The sequence below is a fragment of the Myiozetetes cayanensis genome, unplaced genomic scaffold (genome assembly GCF_022539395.1).
Source record: "Myiozetetes cayanensis isolate MyiCay16 unplaced genomic scaffold, myiCay2020 scf16, whole genome shotgun sequence".
Taxonomy (NCBI): Eukaryota; Metazoa; Chordata; class Aves; order Passeriformes; family Tyrannidae; genus Myiozetetes; species Myiozetetes cayanensis.
Window position 1 is genome coordinate 18,298,486 of NW_026087270.1, and position 5,959 is coordinate 18,304,444.

General features: G+C 41.1%; 1 long non-coding RNA gene across 1 annotated transcript; it reads right to left on the reverse strand.

Annotated features, from left to right (window-relative positions):
• Positions 1-565: 565 nt before the first annotated feature.
• On the reverse strand, positions 566-5,654 carry LOC126637909 (uncharacterized). The gene is made up of 3 exons (XR_007628462.1): positions 5,612-5,654; positions 3,511-3,559; positions 566-1,148 (listed from the first exon to the last, which is right to left on the reverse strand). It is a non-coding gene; the product is annotated as an uncharacterized LOC126637909 (long non-coding RNA).
• Positions 5,655-5,959: the final 305 nt, after the last annotated feature.

Sequence of the window (5,959 nt, forward strand, 5' to 3'; positions counted from 1 at the left end):
AATCTTAAAGACTCTCTTAGTGTTAAGATATTTTACAGCTCAGTTTTTAGGGGGCACTTTTAAATATTGAGACATTCTGAAAATCTTACTCATGGAACATGCAACCTCGGGCAAGAACTCAGCAAAAATGTCCAGGGTGCTCTGATCTTGTATTTGTGAAACAACATGGGTTTGTTTATTTTACCAGGTATGCCTGTGCTACACAAACTGCAGAAAGAGAACTCCTTTGTCCCTCTTTCCTCACATACACATGAGCCTGTTCCCCTTATAGGCAAAACACATTAGGTCATATTTGATTTGCACACCCTGTGTGGAATCTATGCACAGAAAGGTCTTTCGGATCGTGTTTTGGAAAACTTTACTTTTAAAGACAACCTAAATTTGGATCGAATACAAATACAGAATCCTGCAGAAGTCTGAAAATTTAGGGAATAAAGGCTGTCCTTACTATGTGTTCACCCAACCATTGTTCCCATTACTGTAAAGTATTGAGTACTGTAAAGTAAGTTCTCTAAATAAAATGGGAGGGAACCCTTTTATTAAAGGTACAAGTTTATTTGCACTGTACAAACATTTCAGGGTAATTCAGTAATTAAGAGAAAGGTAACAGGGGTGCACTAAAAGAAAAGATGCCAGAGTGGGATCAGCACTGATGGGGTTGTACTGCAACATACTGGATTCAAAGTAGCTCTGCTAAGGAACATCTGGCTGAATTTAAATGGCAAAGCTTGGACTCAGCACGATAAGACAAACGAAATGATGATATTGGCTTCAGCCTCTGATAACCAGCTGCTCTCAAACAGGGTATCAATGTAACTGCTGCTCAGTATTACCAGAATCTTCTAAGCTTCCATACTCCTGCTTTTGATCAGAGACAGAGACAGGTACCACAAGTATATCAAAAAAAGGACTCACAATAACACAGGGGAATCTATAACAGAAAGAAATTTGCTGTTTTGAACAAAGTCTGAGCAGTTATATTAGAAGGTCAGACTTACATAACATAAAATAAATGCCAAACCCAACAGATGTCTTCAAACTGTCTCATCCAGAAGAAATTTATTTAAATAATGTCAAACTGGGTTACAAACATTTTAACTAAGGACTTCATATTCTTCAGTCATATTACCCACATACTAATTTGGGACCTGAAACAAGAAAAAGATATTTATTCTTAAGAAGCTATTTTTACAGCCAGAAATCCTCCTTAATTTGTTTTTATACATAATCACTTTTAATAGCCTTCAAAATAGACATGGACAAAGAGCATTATCTTTGAAAACCCCTGCAGTGTTATAAGTCTTGGTGAAACAATGATTCTAACTCCTAAGTTATTTCCCAAGAAAATCAAGCTGTGATTCAGTCACTCTCATTAATAAATAGCCAGATCCTCATGAAGTTAATTCAACACAGATAAGACAAATTGTATGACAACACAGATAAGAGAAATTGTAAGGGTAATGCCCCAAGTCGAATGATTTAGTTGTCTAAAACATCAAGTCAAACCATCTGTTTAAAAATAAGTATATCTACAAGGGATTGTTTTTTCCAAATAAACCTCCAAAACTGACCAGGAAAAACTTGATGTATTGAACATTCCACTTATACTTGAGCAAAAGAAATGTAAAATAAAAATAGAAAGTTTGTGGTATTAATCAAAAGAGTTCTGAAAAAATACTATAGACCTTTGATGTTTATCTGACGATGTGGATTTTTTTTGCTGTTGTTTCTTTGCTCTCCTAGCGAAGTTTTATGGATAACATTTGAAAATTTGTTCATACATTAGAAGATATCTATTCCCACTTTCGCTCTGCAGCATGGACAGCACTGAACAAAACCAGCTTATAATCAAGTGCAGCAAAGATATATATAAGCAAACAAATTTTAGTGAGACTGGATGAGTCAGCAAAAAGGAGAGGGTACCTGAAAGGCAACAAAACCAGACAGAAAAAATAAAATTTAAAATTTATTTTAGAGTCTGTTTTTAAAAATCAGTATAGAGAAGCTAAGTTTTCCATAAAAGAAGGACTAATATTAATCTTCAGAGTATTTAAATATGTGCAGTTGGACAAGACAGAGACATCTCACAGTTTCTGTTCCTCAAAGGGATATTTTCCACTACCTCCTCCTCTTCCTTTTCTCTCTGCTCCTAGCTTATTCCACATTTATACTTTTGTGATTATGACAGTAAAAAACTAACCTTCACAAAAGTATTGTTTTCTGCCAGCTTAGTGAGCAGAATTGTCTCACAGAGGGGGCCAGGCAAGTGCCAGAGCCAGTCAGATGCTGAGAGCCATTGGAATAGGAGGAGACATACAGCTAGGATCAGGGGAAGATAAATTTAGAAGCCTAAATTTAGACCTTTTCCTTTAATTGCCTAGCACTTTGATGCTTGTAGTCACTCTCATTTGTAAATAACACTTACTCTGCCTAAACCACCTAGAGCAGAAATTTGTATGATGGAAAGAGGATGGTAAAAAGAAGAGGAAAAGGACCAGTGAATTTGTTTTTGTAAACAGTCACTCAGCTTTAACCAAAGAAAAGAAATGGGGACACTTGCATTTTTTTTAACTGTTTCTGTTGCTCTCCTGAAAGACTACAGAATATGTGGCTGACACTGTTCTTTGAGATCATGAAGGCTGAAAACTACAAAAAATAATCTCTGCCTTTAAGTACTCCTAAAAGTTGTAATTTCCTGGGATCTGGCTAAAGCCACAGAGTTATTGTCCCAACAAATTTTATGATCCCTACGAATAACTCGTGTCCACAGAATGCACAGTTCAAAAGAAGCATGAAAGTGGTGCCAGGACTCCCTGGGTATGGTAAAATTTCAAAAAAGAACCAATATGAACTGTCAAACACACGGCTGGCAGCAACACCTCCATTACAGTCAATAGCATAAGGTCCCTGCTGCAATGAGTACAACTTACACACACACAACACACCTTCAGTGCTGGCCTGAAGGAGCTCACTGCATGCTCATTCTTCCATGAATTAAGTGCATGAGCAACACATTCCTGGGAGACTTATGCAGTTATGGATAGGCTTAAACTCACTCTGAACACCAGAATGAACTTGTGTTCACAAGTGTTCACAAAGCTGAAGTGTAAGGTTTCAGATTCACTTCTATTTAATGGCATTTTTTACCTTGGGTTTGTCATGTTCTAAAACCATGTAATGAATATCATGTGGACTTGGCTCCCTGTAATCTGATGCAAGTTCAATTTGGTTTGTTTAGGAGTATTTCATCTGCTTATTCTTCAAGCTTTTTGAGTTGAATTACATTTTCTCAGATGTATCTAAGTGGCAATATTAGACTACAAGAAGATAGGGCAAAACTCACAGACTTAACAAAACTCTGTTTTACTTTGTTCTGACTAGCTAAAGGAGATAAGATCTTAACTTGATTAAATTAGTACCAGATAAAATCCGAGTGGAAACAAAGTCTTTTTTAGTTTTCTTTCTCTCCTAGTGCTTAGAGAATAGCACTTCTGTATAAACACAACTTACCAGTGGCCATTTACGGAGCACCAGGGATGAACCATACAGTTTATGGAATCTGTAACAAGAACAGAAGAAATAAAGTAATGAGTCCACACTTATATTTGCCTTCCTTAGTGAAATTGAAAAAGTCATTTATAAAGTATGAACCTTGCCAAAATGGACAAAAGTATCTATTTGGATGATTATTCTAAAGTTTGCTTCTGGTCACTTGCAAACATTTTAGAAGCATCATCTACCCTTGTGATGCTGTCCTACCTCTCATACCAACCTCTACAGTGTTCTGACATTTCAGAATTCAGAAGGTGAACTTCTATTTTGAAATCACCAAACGGGCATTTTCCCCAAGAAATATTTTTCGAGGTTCTAAAACACAGTGTCATCCTCTATAGTTCCACATGCCTAACAATTTGTTTCCTATGCCTCTTCAATTCTTCAGTTAGTAAAGGCAATTTTAGAATTAGCTCACATTTTAGGAGTGCATTTTTTGAGGAGTGAATGTTGTCTTCAGTAGATTCAATTATGAGAGAACTTAAAAGGCAGTCTAGCAACAGCTGAAACCAGCTCTTTTACACTCACACTCAATCCTCATCCATTAATGTGTGAGACGACTGGTGCAAATACCCACCCCTGAAAGATGCTGTGTTAGTACTACAGAACACAGAGCACTGGCAATATTTGCAGCCATGACTTAACACCCATGACTGCTTTCTGGTTCGTATTACCTTTATAACAGCAACCAGTTTCATATGGTAGGAATTTGAGTTCTGCTCTCGGGTTGTCTTTGACGGTTTTTTTATCTTCTGTCAGTGCAGTGTAACTGGCTTAAAAGCAAAGAAGTCGCCTATCAGGACTGTTAAGCTCCCAGAAGGCAGCAGACTGGTTTTGTTTGCTGCTTTGCAGCACTGCCAGTAGTCTTAGGAGGTAATAGATTCAGCGTAGTTTGTGCTTGACAAAAGCCAAACAAAGAGTTGAGACAAAGATAATTAAAGAGCTGAGATGATCAGGCTCTTCAGATTATGATCTGCAAATGACTGTTTTGCTATGGTGCTGTCTAGTTTAGAAACTAAGTCTAATGTAATTCTCTTCCATATGTGCACTTAAAAAGCCAACTTCTAGCAAACAAACAAACAAACAACACTGTGTTGTCTAAACACAGTGTAAGGAATATTTGGAGGTGTAGAGGAGTGCGGCAGTCGCCTGGTAGCCTGATTGTCTCTGTGACAATGAAGGAAAATAACTCCTTGATAAAATACACAAGCTTTGAGAGACGAAGTAGGATGGAAATTAGAAATGTAAGCCTTGTGGCAAAAGAATTGGACTCCACTATGGCATTTACTGGCACACTTATAGATATTACAGTCCATAGTTTGCCTTTCTCTTCTCTTTTATAGCCTTATAATTTTTATTTGCCCCTAAGGTTTTTACCCTCTTGAAAAACGCCACCTCTGACTCATCTGAAACTGTAGATAATAATCTTGGACCAGTGGAGGGGTAATTAGATTGTTTAGAGCAAGACAAAGACTGATGTCTCCTGAGCCCTTTGCCTCGAAGGTAACAGCAAAAAGGGCAATAAAAAACATTAAGAGGGGGCTGTTGCCTGAGGTTCACTGGCTTAGACTTGGAAAAACTATTAACCTGCTAGAGGAAGACAAGAAAGCCTCAATTACACTACTAAGATAAATTTGCTGAACGGCAAATTGCTTACTATTATATTCAGACACCACGGGCCATTTTAAATCATGATTCTGGTGGATCGTATTTTAACGGAGCAAAATTTCGGGCGTAACTGTGCCTCTCCTGGGGGCTGAAACACACTAATGGAAGTGTTTCAAGGGTTCCCTTTTAATTTCCACATCCACTGTGACTGGCGCTTACCACCTATGCAGTGGTAACCCGAAATACCACCACATTTCACCGTTTCGACCCTCTGGGGCCCCTCAGCCTCGAGCCTGAGGGTCCCTCAGGTGTAACTCGTGCGGGTTTAGCTTTGTGCAGCGCCGTCCCCCGGGCTCTCCCAGGAGCTCGGTGTCCCCTGAGGGACCGAGGGCTGCGGGCAGGACCGCCCAGCGCCGCCAGCTCGTGCCGGGAAGAGGCTCGGTGTTCGTACCGTCAGCGCTAAGGCTCTTCTCCTGAGGGATCCTGCCCCTGGGGGAGGGAAGGGGGCTGGTCCCCCGCCCCGCGGGAAGCGATCGCCGCTCTCCTCACGCGGCGGTAGCGGAGGGGCCGGCGCCAGCCCCGGGGGGCGCGCGGCAGCTCGGGCCCTGCGAACACCTCCCGCCTCAGCCGCGGCTGCCGGGCGGGCCGCCGAGGCCCCGGAGGCGCGGGGGGCAGCTCGGGCCCCGCGGCGTCCCCCTCGGGCAGACCGAGCGGGAGGTAGCGGCCCATTTCTGCCGGAGAGGGGCGGGGAGGCGACGGAGGCGGCGACGGCGGTGGCGGGGCGGCGGGGCGGGGCGGA